Here is a 26,485-nt window from a genome sequence, read left to right on the forward strand (position 1 = left end):
GGAACAGTTGGACAATCCCCACATAAATCTTTTTAGCTTTTCTAAGGTATATGTAAACACTTTTAATGTTATTTCTGACGATTGCCTGATGTTTTAATGAAAGGTTATGTGTATAGATTTGATCGCAGAGAAGTATTTCTCGTTGACGATTTGCACATACTCCAAAGAAAAACGTTTGAATATTATACTCCATAATAAGCTGGCTGACACAATCAAAATGTTCACCGAGGCGTGTATATTTTAGACGTAACAAAATAACATGACCACAAACGACAGAATTCGATCAAACAATACCAGCTCAAGGTCAATGTAAAGCCAATATAATACTCGACCAACATTATACACCAGCACAAGCCGTAGACCGTACCATTTTACTATTTATAAAGTTATTGATAGGGGTAGTGTGTACGGATGCTCTACATTAACATGTGTTCATGTTTAACATAACCAGAAAAGCAGTATATCATGACGGGTAACTGACTAGAAAAGGAAGGGCTTTATTTTGAGGTTAACTATAACTATAACTTTAGGTCTTTGTTCAGGTTTATATCAATTTTGACCAAATTCAAGCTTTATTGACAAATGCATGTAGTTTGGGTGTATATATTGTTGAACTATAGTCTTGGTAATCATAGCTAACTGTCTATAGTCTTGGTGACCATAGCTTTCGGCCTATAGTCTGCGTAACCATTACTGTCGGTCTTTAGTCTGGGTAACCATAGCTATAAGTCTATAGTCTTGGTAGTAACAATAGTTATTGGTCTTTAGTCTGGGTAACCATAGTTATTAGACTATAGTCTTTGTAACCACAGTTATTGGTCTTAAGTCTGGGTAACCATAGTTATCGGTCTTTAGTCTGGGTTACCATAGCTATCAGTCTTTAGAATGGGGAACCATATCTATCGGTCTTTAGAATGGGGAACCATAGCTATCAGTATATAGTCTTGGTAACCATAGTAATTGATCTAAAGTTTTCGTAACCATAGCTATCGATCTATAGTCTGCTTAACCATAGCTATCGGTTTACAGTCTTGTTAACCATAGCTATCGGTCCACAGTCTTGTTAACCATAGCTATCCGTCTAGAGTCTTGTTAACCATAGACATCGGTCTATAGTCTGGGTAACTATAGCTATCGGTCTATAGTCTGCGAACCCATAGCTATCGGTCTATAGTCTGTTTAACTATAGCTATCGGTCTATAGTCTGTTAAACTATAGATATCGGTCTACAGTCTTGGTAACCATACCTATGGTCTATAGTCTTGGAAACAATAGATATCGGTCTATAGTCTGGGTAACTATAGCTATCGGTCTATAGTCTGTTAACCTATAGATATCGGTCTACAGTCTTGGTAACCATCCCTATGGTCTATAGTCTTGGAAACAATAGGTATCGGTCTATAGTCTGGGTAACTATAGCTATCGGTCTATAGGCTGCGACCCCATAGCTATCGGTCTATAGTCTGTTTAACTATAGCTATCGGTCTATAGTCTGCGAACCCATAGCTATCGGTCTATAGTCTGTTTAACTATAGATATCGGTCTACAGTCTTGGTAACTATACCTATGGTATATAGTCCCGGAAACAATAGCTATCTTTATATGGCCTGGGTGACAATAGTTATCGGTATAAAGTCTAGGTAAGCATAGCTATCAGTCTATAGTCTGGGTAACCATAGTTAACTGTCTGTCACTCTCAGTTGATATACCTACCGATGACCTGTGTTAGTAACGACCGATGTCCTTGGTAAGTAACAACTCATGTCCTTGGTTAGTAACGTCCATATCGAGAGTAAGTAACGACCCATGTCCTGTGTAAGTAACGACCCAAGCCATAGTTAAGTAACGACCCAAGCCATAGGTAAGTAACGACCCATGACTTAATTAAGTAACAACTCATGTCTGAGTAAGTAACAACTCATGTCCTGAGCAAGTAACAACTCATGTCATGGGTAAATAAAAACTCATGTCCTAGGTAAGTAACGACCCATGTTCTGGTGAAGTAACGATTCATGTCCTTAGCAAGTAACATCCAATGTCCTGGTTAAGTAATTGCCCATGTCCTGGGTAAGTCACAAGTCATGTCCTGGGTAAGTAACGACCCAAGTCATAGGTAAGTAACGACCCATGACTTAGTTAAGTTACAAGAGATGGCCTGGGTAAGTAACAACTCATGTCATAGATAAGTAACAACTAATGGCATAGGTAAGTAACAACTCATGTCCCGGATAAGTAACAACTCATGTCCTGAGTAAGTAACAACTAATATCCTGGATAGGTAACAACTAATGTCATAGGTAATTAACAAATAAGGTCATGGGTAAGAAAGAACCTTTTATTGTATAACAGGACCTGGAAAAACACTAAAGCAAACGTGAATTACAACTATACATTCTTCCGGATTACCTTATTTTCTTTCTTTTGTAATTATAATAGTGTGTGGATAAGGTATAAACTGAACGGAACAGTTGGACAATCCCCACATAAATCTTTTTAGCTTTTCTAAGGTATATGTAAACACTTTTAATGTTATTTCTGACGATTGCCTGATGTTTTAATGAAAGGTTATGTGTTTAGATTTGATCGCAGAGAAGTATTTCTCGTTGACAATTTTCACATACTCCAAAGAAAAACGTTTGAATATTATACTCCATAATAAGCTGGCTGACACAATCAAAATGTTCACCGAGGCGTGTATATTTTAGACGTAACAAAATGACATGACCACAAACGACAGAATTCGATCATACAATACCAGGTCCATGTAAAGCCAATACAATACTCGACCAACATTATACACCAGCACAAGCCGTAGACCGTACCATTTTACTATTTATAAAGTTATTGATAGGGGTAGTGTGTACGGATGCTCTACATTAACATGTGTTCATGTTTAACATAACCAGAAAAGCAGTATATCATGACGGGTAACTGACTAGAAAAGGAAGGGCTTTATTTTGAGGTTAACTATAACTATAACTTTAGGTCTTTGTTCAGGTTTATATCAATTTTGACCAAATTAAAGCTTTACTGACAAATACATGTAGTTTGGGTGTATATATTGTTGAACTATAGTCTTGGTAACCATAGCTATCGGCCTATAGTCTGCGTAACCATAACTGTCGGTCTTTAGTCTGGGTAACCATAGCTATAAGTCTATAGTCTTGGTAGTAACCATAGTTATTGGTCTTAAGTCTGGGTAACCATAGTAATCGGTCTTTAGTCTGCGTAACCATAGCAATCGGCCTATAGTCTGGGTAACCATAGCTATTAGTCTATAGTCTTGGTAACCATAGTTATTGGTCTTAAGTCTGGGTAACCATAGCTATTAGTCTATAATCTGTGTTACCATAGTTATTGGTCTTAAGTCTGGGTAACCATAGGTATCGCTCTTTAGTCTGGGTAACCATAAATATCAGTCTTTAGTCTGGGTAACCATAGCTATCGGTCTTTAGAATGGGGAATCATAGCTATCAGTCTATAGTCTTGGTAACCATTGTTATTGGTCTTAAGTCTGGGTAACCATAGCTATTAGTCTATAATCTTTGTGACCATAGTTATTGGTCTTAAGTCTGGGTAACCATAGGTATCGCTCTTTAGTCTGGGTAACCATAAATATCAGTCTTTAGTCTAGGTAACCATAGCTATCGGTCTTTAGAATGGGGAACCATAGCTATCAGTCTATAGTCTTGGTAACCATAGTAATTGATCTAAAGTCTGGGTAACTATAGTTATCAGTCTACAGTCTTGGTTACCATAGCTTTCTATCTATAGTCTTGGTACCCATAGCTATCGGTCTATAGTCTGCTTAACCATATCTATCGGTTTACAGTCTTGTTAACCATAGCTATCGGTCCACAGTCTTGTTAACCATAGCTATCCGTCTACAGTTTTGGTAACCATAGCTATCGGTCTACAGTCTTGGTAACCATAGACATCGGTCTATAGTCTGGGTCACCATAGTTATCTGTCTGTCAGTCTCAGTTGATATACCTACCGATGACCTGTGTAAGTAAAGACCCATGTCCTGAGTAAGCAACAACTCATGTCCTTGGTTAGTAACGTCTCATATCGAGAGTAAGTAACGACCCATGTCCTGGTTAGTAACGACCCAAGTCATAGGTAAGTAACGACCCATGACTTAGTTAAGTAACAACTCATGTCTGAATAAGAAACAGCTCATGTCCTGGATAAGTAACAAATTATGTCATGGGTAAGACAGAACTCATGTCTTTGGAAAGTAAAAACTTACGTCCTTGGTTAGTAAAAGTCAAAGTCCATGGTTAGTAACAGCCCATGTCCACAGCTGATGACCTGAGTAATAACAACTCGTGTCCTGTCCGTGGTAAGTAAATATTCATGTCCTTGGTAAGTGATAACCAATGTCCTGGGTAAGTAACAACTCATATCCTAGGTAAGAAACGATTCATTTCTTGGGTAAATAACAACTCATATCCTAGATAAGTAGCAACCCATGTCCTGAGTCAGTAACAACCAGTGTCTTGGGTAAATAACAACTCATATCCTATATTAGAGCAACCCATGGCCTGAGTCAGTAACAATCCATGTCCTAGTTAAGATACATTCCATGTCTTGAGTTTATAACAGCCCATGTCCTGGGTAATAACAACTCATGTCTTGGGTAAGTAACAACCGAAGTCCTTGATAAGTAACAATTCATGTCGTAGGTAAGCAACAACCCATACCCTCCGTAAATAACAACTCATATCCTGTGTAAGTAATACCCGATGTCCTGGATAAGTAACAACCCATGTCCTTGGTAAGTAACAACCCATACCCTACGTAAGTAACAACTCCTGTCCTAGGTAAGTAACAACCCATGTCATTGGAAAATATATACCCATGTCCTGGGTAAATAATAACCTTTTTTCTGGGTAAGTAACAACCCATGTACCTGTAGGTAACAACTCATTACCTAGGCGAGTAACACCCTGTGAACTGGGTAAGTAACAATCCATGTCCTGGGTTATAACAACTCATGTCCTTGGAAAGTAACAACCGATGTCATGGATAGGTAACAATTCATGTCCTAGTTAAGTAACAACTCATGTCCTAGGTTAGTGACAACCCATGTACTGGGTAAGTAATAACCTTTTCCCTGAGTAAATAACAAGTCATGTACATGTACTTGGTAGGTACCAATTCATATCCTGGTTAAGTAACACCCCCTGTCCTGGGTAAGTAACAATCCATGTCCTAGATTCTTAACAACTGATGTCCTGGGTAAGTAACAACACATGTCCTGGGTAAGTAACATCCCATGCCCTGGGTAAGTAACAACCCATGGTTCTAAGTAAGTATCAACCCATGCCCTAGGTAAGTAACAACCCATGTTCCGGGTAAGTAACAATTTATGTCCTCTGTAAGTAATAACCCTATTTTAGTAACGACTCATTTCCTATATAAGTTACAACCCATGCCTTATGTAAGTAATAACCAATGCCCTGTATAAGTTACATCCCATGCCTTCTGTAAGTAATAACCAATGTCCTGTATAAATTACATCCCATACCTTATGTAAGTAATAGCCCACGTCCTGTATAAGTTACTTCCAATGCCTACTGTAAGTTATAACCAATGTCCTGTATAAGTTACATCCCATGCCTTCTGTAAGTAATTACCAATGTCTTGTATAAGTTACATCCCATGCCCGGTTTATTAATAGCCCATGTCCTGGATATCTGTTTGATAATCAGGCGCTTACCTGCCTATAGCCTGATACACAGATGAATCAACCAACTGTCCAAACAAAAACAAAAACAAAAAAAACAAAAAAAACATCTTGGACTTCCTTGTCCCCCTAACCAATGCCATGCCCTGGAACCGCTCTTAAATGAATCCAACCCGAGCAAGGGCCTGATACGTCCCTTATAATGGTTCATGTTTTGTCAATGTCTTATGTGTATGTGGCCATGTCAGCCATGGTGAGTGATGCTATTTTATATCATGCTTTTTAAGAAACTAATGGAAAAATATGTCAAAGTTTCACTAAATTGCTTATCGGAACTGATCAATACCAAACTAAGTCAAAGTAATGCACGGCGTGTTTGCTAGCTATATGTATACCTAGCATGTATTAAATGGGTTTTTTTCGAAATAAAATCGAATTAAAATACAACCTTTTTCAAAAGGTCATTTGGCATGATGTGATTAATAAAATAATATAAATCTCAACAGCAAATCTGAAAGCTGAAAACTTGCAGCTTCAAAAATATGATATCAAAGTTATTCAGTCTATATCATAGTAAACAAAAACACAATTTCTTTTCTCACTACTTATTTGTAGTAAAATTATACAAGTGTACTGTCTGATTTGTGTACTACAGAACACTGTTATGTTATTGTTACCTGGTGATTTTCACCAACCAAGATATTTTAATTCTTTGAAATCATATTATTTTTTGATTTGCAATAAAATAAACATGTCAAGTAGACAACGGACGTCACAAAGACATTCTGGTTCAGCTGTCCGCCATTGAAGCTTTATTTTCGAAACATGTACAACTGGTCGAACCTCATTGTTTCGTCTACAACAAAACTACATATTGGCGAAAGAAAAACATTTGAAAGTTTTATTTCGAAAGATTCTCAGACTGGTCCATTCGCAATGTTCACCGAGGCGAGGGCATTTCCATTTGGGAAATGACAATATTTGGTTACACAAAAGCGACGAGGATTTCGTATGCCCACAACATTGTAAGGGAGAAGCGGCTTACTTAATCTAATACAAGATATAGATACACAATCAGCAATAAAAATTAGATAATACCTCCGGACTACTTATAAACTATTTCATAGGGGATAATGGATGTGAATTACCTACATAAATAAGAACGTGTTATTTGAAATATCAGTAGTAAAGTTCGAAGTTGTGATAAACATGTACCGCACCTCAACAAAACTGGTGTAGATACAGGATAAACTCGTATAGATACAGGATAAACTGGTATAGATAAAGGATAAACTGGTATAGATACATGATAAACTGGTATAGACACAAGATCAACTGGTATAGATACATGATAAACTGGAATACAATGTAGATACAGAATAAACTGGTATAGATACAGAATAAACTCGTATATATACAGGATAAACTCGTATATGTACGGGATAAACTTCTATAGATACAGGATAAACTGGTATTTGATACAGGATAAACTCGTATAGATACAGGATAAAATCGTATAGATACAGGATAAAATGGTATACAATGTAGATACAGGATTAACTTGTATAGATACAGGATAAACTCGTATAGATACAGGATAAACTGGTGTAGATACATGATAAACTAGTATGGTTACAGGAAAAACTCGTATAGATACATGATAAACTGATATACAATGTAGATACATGATAAACTGGTATACAGGATAAACTGCTATAGACACAGGATAGCCCGGTATAGATACAGGATAAACTGCTATAGATACAGGATAAACTGGTATCGATACAGGATAAACTGGTGTAGATACAGGATAAACTGGTATATATACAGGATAACTGGTGTAGATACATGATAAACTGGTATAGATACAGGATAAACTGTTATAGATACAGGATAAACTGGTATCGATACAGGATAAACTGGCGTAGATACAGGATAAACTGGTATATATACAGGATAAACTGGTGTAGATACATGATAAACTGGTATAGATACAGGATAAACTGTTATAGATACAGGATAAACTGGTATAGATACAGGTTAACTGGTATAGATACAGGATAAACTGCTATAGATACAAGATAAACTGCTATGGACACAGGATAAACCGTTATGGATACAGGATAAACTGGTATAGATACAGGATAAACTGGTGAAGAAACAGGATAAACTGGTATAGATACAGGATAAACTGGTGTAGATACAGGTTAAACTGGTGTAGATACATGATAAACTGCTATAGACACAGGATAAACCGGTATAGATACAGGATAAACTGGTATCGATACAGGATAAACTGGTGTAGATACATGATAAACTGGTATAGATACAGGATAAATTGGTGTAGATACAGGTTAAACTGGTGTAGATAACGGATAAACTGGTGTAGATACAGGATAAACTGGTGTAGATAACGGATAAACTGGTGTAGATACAGGATACACTTATAAAACTGCGCTAAACATTCCACTAGTATTTGAAAATGTAGTCACTATTAAAAAGGCACAATCCAGCAATGATATGAGTTAAATTGAATCAATCAAAGTGTACCGAAATGTTAGTGATGCGTGTCTCCCGATATCGGTGTTTATTAATCCTTGACATCGTTTACTATGGATTTATATCGTTGACTTCTTTAATCATGGGTCTATATCTTTGACATCTTTAACTATCGGTTTATATTCCCTCTTCCATTTTCATATCTACATACTTCAGTCTATAAAGAAATAGCAAAGAAATCTTGCGAGAAATGTGTAATGAATTCATGGTGCATTTGTAATTCTATTGACATTTGAAGAAAAAGTATTTTATTAGAAGAATCATAGTTTCATTTCGTCCAGGTAGTTTGGTATACTTAAACCAGTGTTTCCCTATTTAGACATGGCAGGCGTTCCACAGGTATTAAATTGTCATCATTTCATGTATTTTGAATACCTTAATAAACTTATCAACCTAAAATTATTTCTTTGTTTTGTCACCCTCGTCGCGTTCCGATAGTCAAGTTAAACATGTTTTAAGTACAATTTGACCTTTGTGACGGACGTAACGACCTCTGGATATCATTCAGCAAAACACGACTATTTCATGTAATAGTATCTGCCTATGATGCAACTATGAAGAACGCCCACCTGATGCTATGATGAAGTTTTCAGAGTTTAGTTTGCAGCTTTTTACAACTGTATAAAACATTCATTATTTTTGTACAATGAATCATCGTTAAAACGGAAGCAGATCCAAGCATTGCTCTCACAAACATGGTATGATAATTATATTCCTGGGCATTTTTCTGTTATTCAGATCGCCAGGGAAAACCATAAAGAACGATCTGTGATCTAGGGAAATGTTATCCTTCCACAAAAAGCCTTTACAGTGTTTTGCAATTTTGTTAAATTTTCTTTGGTGTCTCTTCGGTCTATAGTGTAGATATTTGACTTTTAACTTTTAGTTTATCCTTATGCATCGACTCTATGATGTTGTTTATTCTTGTGTATTGTTTCGTTTTTTCTTTGCCTCCTTGTTTATTGACATAAGTTCCGTTTTACTTTGTCCTTTGTTTATTGACACAAGTGCCGTTTTACTTTATCCTTTGTTTATTGACATAAGTTCCGTTTTACTTTGTCCTTTGTTTATTGAAACATGTTTCGTTTTACTTTGTCGTTTGTTTATTGACACAAGTTCCGTTTTACTTTGTCCTTTGTTTATTGACACAAGTTCGGTTTTACTTTGTCCTTTGTTTACTGAAACATGTTTCGTTTTACTTTGTCCTTTGTTTATTGAAACACGTTCCGTTTTACTTTGTCCTTTGTTTATTGACACAAGTTCCGTTTTACTTTGTCCTTTGTTTATTGACACACGTTTGGTTTTACTTTGTGGTTTGTTTATTGAAACAAGTTTCGTTTTACGTTGTTGATGTCCTGAGAAAATAACAACTCGTGTCCTGTCCGTGGTAAGTAAATGTTCATGTCCTTGGTAAGTGATAACCTATATCCTGGGTAAGTAATAACTCATGTCATAGGTAAGAAACGACCCATTTCATTGGTAAATATCAACCCATGTCCTTGTCCTGAGTAGGACAACAACCCGTGTCTTGGGTAAGTAACAATTCATTTCTTTGGTAAATAAAAACTCATATCATAGGTTAGTAACAACTCATGTCCTTAGTCAGTAACAACCCTTATCTTGGGTAAGTAACAACTCATTTCTTTGGTAAATAAGAATTCATATCATAGGTAAGTAACAACTCATGTCCTGGGTAAGTAACAATCCATGTCCTAGTTAAGTTACAGTCCATGTCTTGGGTTTATAACAGCCCATGTCCTGGGTAAGTAACAACCGGGGTCCTGGATAAGTAACAATTCATGTCGTAGGTAAGTAACAACCCATACCCTACGTAAATAACAACTCATATCCTGGGTAAGTAACAACCCATATCATGGGTAAGTAATAATCCATGTCCTGGATTAGTAACAACTCTGTCGTAGGTAAGTAACAACACATGTCCTTGGTAAGTAACAACCGGGGTCCTGGATAAGTAACAATTCATGTCGTAGGAAAGTAACAATCCATACCCTACGTAAGTAACAACTCATGTCTTAGGTAAGTAATAACCCATGTCCTGGGAAAGTACTAACCCTTTTCCTGAGTAAGTAACAACCCATGTACATGTTTTGGTAGGTAACAATTCATATCCTGGTTAAGTAACACCCCCTGTCCTGTGTAAGTAACAATCCATGTCCTAGATTCGTAACAACTGATGTCCTGCGTTAGTAACAACCCATGTCCTGGGTAAGTAACATCTAATTTCCTGGGTAAGTATCAACCCATGTTCTAGAAGGTAACAACCCATGTCCGGGGTAGGTAACAACTTATGTCCTCTGTAAGTAATGACTCATTTCCTGTATTAGCTACAACCCATGCTCTATGTTAGTCACAACTCATGTCCTGTATAAGTTACAACCCATTCCTTATGTAAGTAATAACCTATATCCTGTATAAGTAACAACCCATGTTTTATGTAAGTAATAACCCATATCCTGTATAAGTAACAACCCATGTTTTATGTTAGTAATAACCCATATCCTGTTTAAGTAACAACCCATGTTTTATGTAAGTAATAGCCCATGTCCTGTATAAGTTACAACCCGTGCCTTATGTAAGTAATAACATATGCCCTATGTAAGTAATAACATATGCCCTAATAACATATTCCCTATGTAAGTAACAACCCATGCCCGGCTTATTAATAACCCATGTCCTGGATATCTGTTTGATCAACAGGCGCTTACCTGCCTATACCCTGATACACAGATGAATCAACCAACTTTCCAAACAAACAAAATAAAACAAAACAAAACACATCTTGTACTTCCTTGTGCCCCTAACCAATGCCATGCCCTGGACCCGTTCTTAAATGAATCCAACCCGAGCAAGGGCCTGATACGGCCCTGATAATGGTTCATGTTTTGTCAATGTCTTATGTGTATGTGGCCATGTCAGCCATGGTGAGTGATGCTATTTTACATCATGCTTTTTAAGAAACTAATAGAAAAAATTGCCAAAGTAATGCACGGCGTGTTTGCTAGCTATATATATACCTAGCATGTATTAAATGGGTTTTTTTTCTAAATAAAATCGAATTAAAATACAACCTTATTCAAAAAGTCATTTGACATGATGTGATTAATAAAATAATATAAATCTCAACAGCAAATCCGAAAGCTGAAAATTTGCAGCTTCAAAAATATGATATCAAAGCTATTCAGTCTATATCTTAGTAAACCAAAACATATTTTTTTCTCACTACTTATTTGTAGTAAAATTATACAAGTGTACTGTCTGATTTTTGTACTACAGAACACTGCTATGTTATTGTTACCTGGTGATTTTCACCCAACAAGAGAGTTTAATTCTTTTCAATCATTTTTTTTTTGATTTGCTGTAGAATATTCATAACACGTAGACAACGGTCGTCACAAAGACATTCTGGTTCAGCTGTCCGCCATTGAAGCTTTATTTTCGAAACATGTACAACTGGTCGAACCTCATTGTTTCGTCTACAACAAAACTACACATTGGCGAAAGAAAAACATTTGAAAGTTTTATTTGGAAAGATTGTCAGACTGGTCCATTCGGAGTGTTCACCGAAGCGAGGCCATTTCCATTTGGGAAATGACAATATTTGGTTACACAAAAGCCACGAGGATTTGGTATGCCCATGACCTTGTAAGGTAAAAGCGGCTTACTTAATCTAATACGAGGCTAAGATACACAATCAGCAATAAAAATTAGATAATACCTCCGGACTACTTATAAACTATTTCATAGGGGATAATGTATGTGAATTACCTACATAAATAAGAACGTGTTATTTCAAATATCAGTAAAGTTCGAAGTTGTGTAATACATGTACAGCACCTCAACAAAACTGGTATAAATACAGGATAAACTCGTAAAGATATAGGATAAACTCGTATATATACAGGATAAACTCGTATAAATACAGGATAAACTGATATAGATACAGGATAAACCTGAATACAATGTGAATACATGATAAACTGGTATAGATACAGGATAAACTGGTATAGATACAGGATAAACTCGTATAGATACATGAGGAACTAGTATAGATACAGGATAAACTCGTATATATACGGGATAAACTGGTACAGAAACAGGATTAACAGGTATTTGATACAGGATAAACTCGTATAGATACAGGATAAACTGGTATACAATGTAGATACAGGATAAACTTGTATAGATACAGGATAAACTCGTATAGATACAGGATAAACTGTTATACAATGCAGATACAGGATAAACTTGTATAGATACAGGATAAACTGGTGTAGATACAGGATAAACTTATTAAACTGCGCTATACATTCCACGGTGTTTATTAATCCTTGACATCTTTTACTATGGGTTTATATCGTTGACTTCTTTAATCATGGGTCTATTTCTTTGACTTCTTTAACTATCGGTTTATATTCCTTCTTTAATTTTCATATCTACATACTTCAGTCTACAAAGAAATAGCAAAGAAATCTTGCGAGAAATGTGTAATGAATTCATGGTGCATTTGTTGTTATATTGACATTTGAAGAAAAAAATCTTTATTAGAAGAATCATGGTTTCATTTCGTCCAGGTAGTCTATTATACTTAAACCAGTGTTTCCCTATTTAGACATGGCAGGCGTGCCACAGGTATTAAATTGTCATCATTACATGTAGTTTGAATACTTTAATAAACTTATCAACCTAAAACTATTTCTTTGTTTTGTCACCCTCGTCACGTTTCGATAGTCAAGTAGAACATGTTTTACGTACAAATTGACCTTTGTGACGTACGTAAGGACCTCTGGATATCATAAACACCAAAAGATACTGACAACAAACCTGTGTATTCAGCACAACACGACTAGTTTATATAATAGTATCTGCCTATGGTGCAACTATGAAGAACGCCAACCTGATGCTGTAATGCAGTTTTCAGAGTTTAGTATGCAGTTTTTTTTACAAGTGTATAAAACATTCATTATTCTTGTACAATGAATCATCGTTAAAACGGTAGCAGATCCATTGTAAGGAACAACATATGCCCTATGTAAGTAACAACCCATGCCCAGTTTATTAATAACTCATGTCCTGGACCTGCCTCAACCAACTTTCCAAACAAACAAAATAAAACAAACAAAACATCTTGTCCTTCCTTGTCCCCCTTACCAATGCCCTGTCCTTGACCCGCTCTTAAATGAATCCAACCCGAGCAAGGGCCTGATACGGCCCTGATAATGGTTCATGTTTTGTCAATGTCTTATGTGTATGTGGCCATGTCAGCCTTGGTGAGTGATGCTATTTTTACATCATGCTTTTTAAGAAACTAATGGAAAAAATTGTCAAAGTTTCGCAAAATTGCTTATCGGAACTGATCAATACCAAACTAAGTCAAAGGAAATGCACGGTGCTTTTGATAGCTATATGTATATCTAGCATGTATTAAATGATTTTTTTCTAAATAAAATCGAATTAAAATACAACCTTATTCAAAAAGTCATTAGACATGATGTGATTGATAAAATAATATAAATCTCAACAGCAAATCCAAAAGCTGAAATCTTGCAGCTTCAAAAATATGATATCAAAGCTATTCAGTCTATATCTTAGTAAACAAAAACACAATTTCTTTTCTCACTACCTATTGAAGTAAAATTATACAAGTGTACTGTCTGAATTTTGTACTACAGAACACTGTTATGTTATTGTTACCTGGTGGTTTTCACCAAACAAGAGAGTTTAATTCTTTTCAATCAAATATTATTTTGATTTGCTGTAGAATATTCATAACACGTAGACAACGGACGTCACAAAGACATTCTGGTTCAGCTGTCCGCCATTGAAGCTTTATTTTCGAAACATGCACAACTGGTCGAACCTCATTGTTTCATCTAGAACAAAACTACACATTGGCGAAAGAAAAACATTTGAAACTTATACTTGGAAAGATTGTCAGACTGATTCATTCGCAGTGTTCACCGAAGCGAGGGCAAATGACAATACTTTGTTACACAAAAGCCACGAGGATTTGGTATGCCCATGACCTTGTAAGGTAAAAGCGGCTTACACAGTCAGCAATAAAAATTAGATAATACCTCCAAACTACGTATAAGCTATTTCATAGGGGATAATGTATGTGAATTACCCACATTAACAAGAACGTGTTATTTGAAATGTCAATTAAGTTCGAAGTTACCGAACCACAACAAAGCTGGTATAGATACAGGTTCAGCTGGTATAGATACAGGATAAACTGCTGTAGATACAGGATAAACTGGTGTAGATACAGGATAAACTGGTGTAGATAAATGATAAACTGGTGTAGATACAGGATAAACTGGTATAGATACAGGATAAACTGGTGTAGATACAGGATAAACTGATTTATACAATGTAGATACAGGATCAACTTGTAAAGATACAGGATAAACTGGTGTAGATACAGGATAAACTAATGTAGATACAGGAGCAACTGGTGAAGATACAGGATAAACTGGTATAGACACAGGATAAACTGGTATAGATACAGGATAAACTGGTGTAGACACAGAATAAACTGGTATAGACACAGGATAAACTGGTATTGATAAAGGATAAACTGGTATAGAAACAGGATAAACTGGTATAGATACATAATAAACTTGTGTAGATACAGGATAAACTGGTATAGATACAGGATAAACTGGTATAGACACAGGATAAACTCGTATAGATACAGGATCAACTGGTATAGATACAGGATAAACTGGTGTAATTACAAGATAAACTGGTATAGATAAGGGATAAACTGGTGCAGATACAGGATAAATTGGTGTAGATACAGGATAAACTGGTATATATAGAGGATAGACTGGTGTAGATAAGGGATAAACTGGTGTAGATTAGGGATAAACTGGTGTAGATACAGGATAAACTGGTATAGAAACATGATAAATTGATACAGATACAGGATAAACTGGTGTAGATAAGGGATAAACTGGTGTAAATACAGGATAAACTGGTGTAGATACAGGATAAACTGGTATAGATACAGGATAAACTGGTGTCATTACAAGATAAACTGGTATAGATAAGGGATAAACTGGTGTAGATACAGGATAAACTGGTATAGATACAGGATAAACGGGTATATATACAGGATAAACTGGTGTAGATACAGGATAAACAGGTATACATACAGAATAAACTGGTATAAATACAGGATAAACTGGTGTACATAAGGAATAAACTGGTGTAGATACAGGAAAAACTGGTATAGAAACATGATAAATTGATATAGATACAGGATAAACTGATGTAGATAAGGGATGAACTGGTGTAGATACAGGATAAACTGGTATAGATATGGGATGAACTGGTGTAGATACAGGATAAACTGGTATAGATAAGGGATGAACTGGTGTAGATACAGGATAAACTGGTATAGATACATGATAAACTCGTATATATACAGGATAAACTCGTATATATACAGGATAAACTGATATATACAATGTAGATACAGGATAAACTCGTATATATACAGGATAAACTGGTATTGATACAGGATTAGCTGGTATAGATACAGGATATACTGGTATAGATACAGGATAAACTGCTATAGATAAGGGATAAACTGGTGTAGATACAGGATAAACTGGTATAGATACAGGATAAACTGGTATAGATACAGGATAAACTGGTATAGATACAGGATAAACTGGCGTAGATACAGGATCAACTGGTTTAGATACAGGATAAACTGGTGTAGATACAGGTTAAACTGGTGTAGATACAGGATAAACTGGTGTAGATAACGGATAAACTGGTGTAGATACAGGATACACTGGTGTAGATACAGGATACACTTATTAAACCGCGCTAAACATTCCACTAGTATTTGAAAATGTAATTAATATTAAAAAGGCACATTCCATCAATGATATGAGTTAAATTGAATCAATCAAAGTGTACCGAAATGTTAGTGATGCGTGTCTCCCGATATCGGTGTTTATTAATCCTTGACATCGTTTACTATGGGTATTACAATTTGCATATCTACATACTTCAGTCTACAAAGAAATAGCAAAGAAATCTTGTGAGAAATGTGTAATGAATTCATGGTGCAGTTCCTTTTCGCTTTGTTCTTTGTTTATTGACACAAGTTCCGTTTTACTTTGTCCTTTGTTTATTGACATAAGTTTTGTTTTACCTTGTCCATGTTCATTGGCGCAGGTTTCGTTTAATTTTGTTTTGATCAATTGATAAACATAAGTTCCGATTTATTTTGTCGTTTGCTTATTGACACAAGTTCCGTTTTACTTTGTCCTTTGATTATTGACACAAGTTCTGTTTTACTTTGACCTTTGATTATTGACATAAATTCCGTTTTACTCTGTCCTTTGTTTATTGACATACGTTTCGTTTTACTTTGTCCTTTTTTATTGAAACAATTTTTGTTTCACTTTGTCCATGCTCTTTGGCGCAGGTTTCGTTTAACTTTGTTTTGATCTATTGACACGCATAAGTTCCGTTTCACTTTGTCCTTATTCTTTTTTATTTTACGCAGGGTTTGTTTGAATTTGTCTTTTGTTTATTGACACAAGTTCCGTTTTTTTTTGTCCTTTGTTTATTGACATACGTTCTGTTTCACTTTGTCCTTTGTTTATTGACACAAGTTCCGTTTTATTTTGTCCTTGTTTTGACACATGTTTCGTTTTACCTTGTCCTTTCTTGTTTTTGTTATTGTTTGTTTTACGCTGGTTTTGTTTGACTTTGTCTTTTGTTTTTGACGCAGTTTTCTTTAAACTTTGCCCTTGCTTATTGACAAAGGTTTCGTTTGACCTTTTCTCGTTATCAAGCAGGTGTCGTTTAACTTAGGTTTGATCAACAGTCACAGGTTTCGTTTTACCTTGTCCATGTTAATTGACACAGGTTTTGTTATACTTTGTACTTTGTTTATTGATCCAGGTTTCGTTTTACCTTGTCTTTCTTTGTTGACTTTGCGTGAAATTCTTTCTAATTTACTCAGTGACAGAAAGAATGTGTTATTTTTTCGTTTTAATAGCAAAAACAATCCGGCTTGTGGTTGTCTACCTATTCATTTGTTGCTTATGTACTCACTGTACATGTGTGTAAGTCTAAGCCGGCAACAACACACAAAGCGTCAGATATCATTAACCAAATACGCAATCACATATACTACCGTGACTCCTGTTAGACATCGATAGGAATCAGCAAATTTTATTTTCTCGTTCAGATCTATAATGCAGAAGAAAATTATTAGGTGAAATTTGAATATTCTCAAAACAAATCAAGAATGTGGTAAATAAAAAAAACCTTTCGAACTGTCAGGTGATCTGTTTGTTACGGCCATTTTGATCAAATAACACCCAATTATAATGATATGGCAAGGTTTATACGAAATAGACAGGAAGGACATTGTCTGACTCTGTCCATGAGGCCAAGTTGTCGTGTGTGTTCTCCACAGGTCCTATAATTAGGGCGAGACAGACATAAGTACGTAGTGTGTAAGCAGTCATTGTGATGAGATATTTTTAAACAGGTATTATCATTAAGATTTTCTATCTAAAAGTAAACGCTGGATATAAATAGTATTACTATCCCTTAGCAGTTCAATACGACGGCTAAGTGCCAGTAATTAGTGTGTGGAAATCCTCACTGAATAATCTTTCGCATGATGACCTGATTTGATCGAAGAGATGTATGATGGGTATAAAATGAAGAATACGAATTCTTTCCTCACATGTGTAACGGAAAAGAGCAGCTTAAAGCGTTCAACTCTCCGAACGTCCAATACAGCATCAAATCTTCTGAAGGGTTGCAGACGTGTTACATTCCTTTAAGAAATACCTTCGGGGTGTATTTGTAGATAAATCTTTGAACACGTGTTTCTTCTGCTTCTATTAGTTTTCTGAACTTCAACTTAATATCGAAATTACTTAATGTATATAAGATACGTAACATATAAAAAGGGTAGTTCAGGATGTACGATTAATAGTTTTATTTATCATATGTTTACTCAGAATATGAGTGTTTTTGCATATTTGATAACTTCTGACCACTCCCGATACCACTTCCGGTCACCCGTGTTATAAGTTTCTCATAATGCACCCCCACCCCCCCACCCCCNTAAAATCCGGATTTGCGCTGTCAGTTGGTTTTTTGCTTAGACAGTGTGTTGAGCAGACGTCAACAAACAAAATGTCAACAAACCAGGGAGAGGAAATACTTAATTCTCTAGCGTCTAGAATACTTGAATTGGATGACCTCATTGATAAGGAAAATGCACTGAATATCATCTTGTAATAATCTGTTTCAGTTGAAATTGTTGATTAAATTATCTAGTTGTTTTTCCTGTTGACTTGATTTTTTGTTACTTGAACATATGATAAAAAGTTTATAATATGACCATTTTGATATCATATCCCTTTTCAGCCCTCGATCCCGATATCAGCCCGGGGGGACAAAGGCTGATATCGGAACTCTCGGGCTGATAAGGGATATGATGTCAAAATGGTCATATAATGACCTCTAAGTATCACATAATGTACTGTGTTATCAAGCGAATATACTCATATTATATTTTTTTCCGTATTAACCCATGTAATATGACCTATCAGCCCTGTGATTGGTTTTAAGTTTCAATTGTGACGTCATGCCTAGGACAAACAATGAAGTGACGGGCTTACACACTGAAGTAGAAATGGCGGCGTTTACACTACTAAATGCCCAAAATCTTGATTATGTGATAAAAAGATCTTTTATCGTTTTCATTTCATTAAAAACTCGTTTTCATTTCATATAAAATGTACGAAGCTGGTAACGAATTTTTCATTTTAGCTCGCCAGAGCCTCGCTAAATTGAAAAATTCTAGACTCGTTTCATTAATATCATATGAAATAGATATCAATGAACTGAAGTTATATAAATATATATAAAAAAAAAAAAAAAAAATATATATATTATGTAAATCTGTTGAAATGTTATGTCATGTAAATGTAAATATGACTAATCAAAAAGTTCCGACCGGTCATAAAAGCCCGACAGGTCAAACAGCTCCTGTAGCTCGTGCTCTAGCAAGCAAGAGTGTCGTTATACTGATGTCCAACTATAGCATAGGATCTGGCTCACTCAGACTCGCATGCTCCTTGTGTTCCTAATGATGTAAAGCCTCCTCTACATGTGACTAATGACGTAGGACCTCCACAGGTGACTTATGATGTTGGGCTTCTAAAGGTGACTAATGATTCAGGGCCTCTTCAGGTGACGAATTATGTAGGACTTCCACATGTGACTAATGATGAGGACCTCCACAGTTGACTTATGATGTTGGGCTTCTAAAGGTGACTAATGATTCAGGGCCTCTTCAGGTGACGAATTATGTAGGACTTCCACATGTGACTAATGATGAGGACCTCCACAGTTGACTTATGATGTTGGGCTTCTAAAGGTGACTAATGATTCAGGGCCTCTTCAGGTGACGAATTATGTAGGACTTCCACATGTGACTAATGATGAGGACCTCCACAGTTGACTTATGATGTTGGGCTTCTAAAGGTGACTAATGATTCAGGGCCTCTTCAGGTGACGAATTATGTAGGACTTCCACATGTGACTAATGATGAGGACCTCCACAGTTGACTTATGATGTTGGGCTTCTAAAGGTGACTAATGATTCAGGGCCTCTTCAGGTGACGAATTATGTAGGACTTCTACATGTGACTAATGATGAAGACCTCTACAGTTGGCTAATGATGAGGACCTCTACAGGTGACTAATGATGAGGACCTCTACAGGTGACTAATGATGTAGGACCTCTACAGGTGACTACTGATGTAGGACCTCTACAGGTGACGAATTATGTAGGACTTCTACATGTGACTAATGCTGAGGACCTCTACATTTGACTTATAATGCATAACCTATATATGCGACTAATGCTGAGGACCTCTACATGTCAGTAATGATATAGGACCTCTCCATGTGACTAACGATGAACGTCCTCCTCTACATGTGACTAATGACGTAGGAACTGTACAGGTGACGAATTATGTAGGACCCCGACATATGAATTATAATGTAGGACCCCGACATATGACTAATGGTGAACGTCCTCTACGTATGTCTAATGATTTAGGACCTCTACAACTGACTAACGATGTAGGACCTCCAGATATGACTAATGGTGAAGTACCTCTATATATGACTAATGACGTGCGGCCTCAACATGTGACTAATGATGTAGGACCACTACAGGTGACGATTTATAAAGGACCTCTTCATATGACTAATGATGTGCGGCCTCAACATGTGACTAATGATGTAGTACCTCTACTGGTGAATAATTGTGAATGAACTCTACATGTGACTAATGATGTAAGACCTCTACAAATGACTAATGATGTGCGGCCTCAGCATATAGCTAACGATGTAGGACCTCTACATATGACTAATGATGAAGCACCTCTACAGGTAACAAAAAAAGGTATGACCTCTACATGTGACTTATAATAAAGGACCACTACATGTGACTCATGATTTGGAACCTCTACAGGTGACTAATGATGTAGGACCTCCAAATATGACTAATGGTGAATGACCTCTACATATGACTAATGATGTGCGGCCTCAACATATGACTAATGATGTAGGATCTCCCCAGGTGACTAATGATGTAGGACCTCTACAGGAAACTAATGACGCACGACCTCAAAATGTGACTAATGATGTAGGACATTTACATGTAATTAATGAGGTAGGACCTCTACATGTGCCTCAGGATGTAGGACCTCTACATGTAACTAAAGATGTAGGTTCTATACAGGTGTTTGATGATGTAGGACCTCTATAAGTTTTAAGTGATGTAGTACCTCTACAGGTGTTTGACGATGTGGGGCCTCCACATGTGACTAATGGTGTAGGACCTCTACATAGGACTAATAATGTAGGACCTCTTCAGGAAAATAATGACGCACGGCCTCAAAATGTGACTAATGATGTAGGAACTCCACATGTGATTAATAATGAGGGACCTCAACATATGACTAATGGTGAAGGGCCTCCACATAAGTTATGTTGTAGGACCTATACATGTGACTTATGATGTAGGACATCCACATAGGACTAATGATGAAGGACCTCCACATGTGACTAATGATTAAGGACCTCTACAGGTAACTAATGACGTACGGCCTTCACATGCGACTTATGGTGTAGGGCCACTAATCTGACTAATGATGTGCGGCCTCAACATATGACTAACGCTCTAGGACCTCTACAGGTGACGAATTATGTAGGACTACTTCATATGACTAATGATGAAGGACCACTACAGGTAACAAAAAATGTAGGACCTCTACATATGACTAATGATGTGCGGTCTCAACATGTGACTAATGATGTAGGACCTCTACATGTGACTAATGGTTAATGAACTCTATATGTGACTAATGATGTAGGAACTCTACATATGACTAATGATGAAGGACCTCCACAGATGACGAATGTTGTAGGACCGTTACAGATGACGAATGATGTAAATCATTCACATGTGACTAATGATGAAGGATCTCTACATATGACTAAAGTTGAAGGACCCCCACATATGATTTATGAGGTATGACTTATGATGTAAGACATCCACATGGGACTAATGATGTAGGACATCTACATATGACGAATGATGAAGGACTTCTACAGGAAACTAATGACGCACGGCCACAACATGTGACTAATGATGTAGGACCTTTACATGTGATTAATGAGGTAGGACCTCTGCAGGTGACTAATGATGAAGAGCTTCTACATATTTTGAGAATTTCTGCTTAGAGGGCACTGAGACATGTTAATATTGACCTTTTGTACATGATTGTAATTGTAATGATGTAGGATCTCCACAGGTCACTAATGATGTAGGACCTCTACAGGTAACTAATGACGAACGGCCTCCAAACGTGACTAAAGATTGAGGACCCCCTCATGTGACTAATGATATTGGACCTCTACATATGACTTATGGTGAAGGACCTCTACGTATGACTAATGATGTAGGACTTCTACATATAAGTACTTATGTAGGACCACTGCGGGTGACTCATGATGTAGGACCTCTTCAGGAAACTAATGACGCATGACCTCAACATGTGACTAATGATCTAGGACATTAACATGTGACTAAAGATGTAGGTCCTATACAGGTGTTTGATGATGTAGGACCTCTATAAGTTTTAAGTGATGTAGTACCTCTACAGGTGTTTAACGATGTGGAGCCTCCACATGTGACTAATGATGTAGGAACTCCATATAGGACTAATAATGAGGTACCACAACATGTGACTAATGATGTAGGAACTCCACATAGGACTAATAATGAGGTACCTCTACATATGACTAATGATGTAGGATCTCTACATATGACTAATAATGTAGGATCTCGACATTTGACTAATGATGTAGGATCTCTACATATGACTAATTATGTAGGATCTCTACATAAGACTAATTATGTAGGATCTCTACATATGACTAATTATGTAGGATCTCTACATATGACTAATGATGTAGGATCTCGACATTTGACTAATGATGTAGGATCTCTACATAAGACTAATTATGTAGGACCTCTACAGCTGATTAACGATGACGGACTTGTACAGGTGACTAATGTTGAAGAACCTCTACAGATTTTGAGAATTTCTGCTTAGAGGGCACTGAGACATGTTAATATTGACCTTTTGTACTTAATTTTTTAGGAATATCAAAAAAATGTTTTCTTTTTTCAGGCTTTATGTACACATTTCTGTGTCATTGTTATGGCTGACATTATCTACAACAAAGTTAATGCCATCGAAGCACACGGGTTTTACTGCTCATAACTTTGTATAAGGGACGTAAAGGGACGGGAAAGAAAATAAATAAGCTATTTCAAATGAATTTCAAACGTTCATGTTATGACTGTAACTTTGGTAGTTAATAACAATGCTATCATTTCATTAAAGGCCGGGAAGCTCTATTATATATTCCGTAGTATAAAACACGTTGTTGTGAATGCCTTCTTAATTTTGTAATATATAGCATATCATTTTCCCATGTATGCCTTCCAGCTGGTGTGTTAATGTAAAGGGCTGCTAAATTTAGACATGCTGATTCATAGGTCATAGGTAAAATATTTTACTTATGTTGCAACGATGCAATCATTACATTGCATGTTTGTCAAAATAGTACCTGTCAGTACGTCCTTTAAAAGCTACCCAGTTGACCATCCATGCCAGACTAATGCTATGAGGTTAGCATAAGGACACAGATTAGATTGCCCACTCTGTGAAGGCCTATACACACGCGAACCAATCGGCGCACTGTTTTGGTAAGTACATCATTGTCCACCGTGATGGCCGACCGGGTAGTCGGTATGGTCGCCCATTACAGCCAGCAAACCGTAAACCAAAGTCAAAATGTGATATCACTAATCATGTCGGGAATAAACATGAATGTCATAGACTTAAAACAACATAAAAATGAGATAAAAAAATGGTCGTGATGGTTATGTTGACGTCATTACAATAGTCCAAGACTTGTCGAAGTTTTTATTTCGTACATACAACGAAAACTCATTTGCAATGTTATACGATTCATTATTAAACAATCAAGAGGTAGATGATAAAATGAATATCTATCCAGCATAAATCTAATACATCGAGCACGGAACAGTCTCATGAAGGACCCGGTGCCATGGCCGAAGAATACGAATTGGAATCTTTACCCGTCTGATAATATTTGTGAAAAGTTCCTTCGGAAAACAAATATCCATTGCGGATTTTTATGAAGACAATATTAAAATATCTATTAATAAAAAAAAAACTAAAAAAAACAGTGTTATGAGCGTAAATATGCAACGGCGCCAGACCGTGGTTCAAACCTTGGACTTCTGATCAGAGTACGTTCACTCTGACGATTATCCAAAACGAAATTAAGGGGAGGTACCTGCATTCATGAAAGGCTAGTGTTTAAGTGTTACACAATAGGGAGAGGCCCTTCGTATTAAAATAACTCATCTGTCACCACACAAGGAGAATTTGACACAAGGATTGCATTCAAACTCAAGAAGACACAAAACAAATAGAACGTAGCATCCAGGTGGCCGAATGTAATTACCTCAGAGGGATAGGGTCATTATGTAAGACACGCGTCATGAAATCACGTATAAAATTAATTAAAAACATATCCCATTGATTTTTGGTTACATTTCATCATTTGAAATATATGAGCATTTAGATAATATTTCAAACACCAGATACTTTTAAAACTTCCCATAAATACCACTGAACGTACAGTCATATCTATCAAACACATGGTAGAATAATACAAAAAGTCAGTTTTGCTCTTAGCATTGATCCATTTGAAGTAGGTGTAATTACTGATATCTATCATATTGACTATATGTGTCTATATACATGTATGTTGTTAATTAAGTTAGTCGTGGGACACAAATTGATGCAAAATTAATGTAGCATTGGCCATTGCTCTATATTAGGATAGGGTAACGACCAGAGTCTTAGTTACATTAAATTTTGAATCCAATAAGCGTTCAAGCAACTGATGGTAATGTAGCGTATTTGACACATACTTTGTACTGCATGATTCCAGTTTATATTTTAACGAAAGTGAGTAGTTTATAACCAATCAGATTTGACGTTTCCCATCCAATGAATGGTGGGGGCGGAACGCATAGATCTGGTGTATCCCAAGGCGAGGTTATCTTAAGAGGCGCCTAATGTGGTGCCTACAGCAGAATCGGGTCCTTTCTTCTTTTGTCGTCTGCCTATTATTAGGGGACAAAAATAATCTGGTCACTCCCCCCATTGTTACACCTGTGATCTATATCGTCTCTGTCTTCATCAGTGGTGTCTCCAAGGGCATTCGTCTCCATCAGAACTTAGCTCTTGTCAGGACGTTGAATCAAGAACATATATAAACTTGCTCGATATATCTTTGCCTTTATGCAGTTTTTTCTTTGCGTGTGAGTACAGGAAAATTTAGCAATCAATTTTGTCTGAAACCTAAGACATCAGTGATGCTCTTTGTATTTATAATTATGTCCTGTATAACTTGTTTCAAGCGTGTGTACGACCGGGAGCATCCTGTACTCTCGACTCCGCCTAAATATACGACAGCTATGAACAGGAGGGTTATAAAAGAACAAAGGACAAGACGTTTACATAGCTTTTATCGAGTGAAGCTAATGTTAGCTTGTGTTTCAAAATACCAACAAAAATCATTTATGATCACCTCATCAAATGATTTTGAATTATTCAAGGTAATTTCTCAAAGTGATTCTAGACTGCTATAGTCCGGATTCAACACGTCCTTTAGTCCTATCGGTGTACATGTACACTAGGGTACACGAAATTTACATTATCCATAAGTTTAATCGATTTAATCCGTATGCAATATATGATTTGTATACAGTTTTACATTTTTGAAATTCACAATTTTACAATTAATCCATAATATAAAAATAACTTACACATATGTTTTTATTGCGTGGATGTTATATTTTTGATATATATTCGTGTCCTTTAAACAAACGCGAGGTGCCATCCTGATGAAGAAATTGTCATTACTATCGACATTTTATGCTGTTGTGTTACATTCCAAACATAATATTTTAGTGAGCAAAGAAAAACCACGAAAGTTTTATCCCGCGGAAGTAAAGCGCAATACTGTATCATAAGATTTTTAAGTAACTACAAATTCCAAAAAAAACTTTTACAAGCTATATTGAGTTTGAACATATCGTGCTCTTCTCTAGGGAATACTCCACTTAACCGTTGTCTAGGTGAGTATACTCGGATTTCAATACGGGCAATATTCCTCCGCACACGACTGTAAGTGGGTCTGCTTGATAGGACCATAAAAGACGATACAGGAATCCTGCATGACCGAACTCGGTCACCTCTAGTTTCGTTAGAGGTGAGGAAGCTCGTATATCCCGAATGGAACGTGCATAGAACAATTTAAATGAAAACAATCAAATATCTAATTCTGGCCTATAACTAAAACACCGTCGACTTTATAACTCTGCAATCGATCGCCTAATTTAAGTCGACAGTTTCTTTTTCTCCTTGGTGTCACGTGATCACGTCAAAATATGTCATATTGCTTTCCCAGACGATGTAAAAACGCTAACATGTACACCTATATGAGACGAAATGACTTATGTTTACACTTACAACA

Source organism: Mizuhopecten yessoensis, unplaced genomic scaffold, assembly GCF_002113885.1.
Source record: "Mizuhopecten yessoensis strain PY_sf001 unplaced genomic scaffold, ASM211388v2 scaffold716131, whole genome shotgun sequence".
Lineage (NCBI taxonomy): Eukaryota > Metazoa > Mollusca > Bivalvia > Pectinida > Pectinidae > Mizuhopecten > Mizuhopecten yessoensis.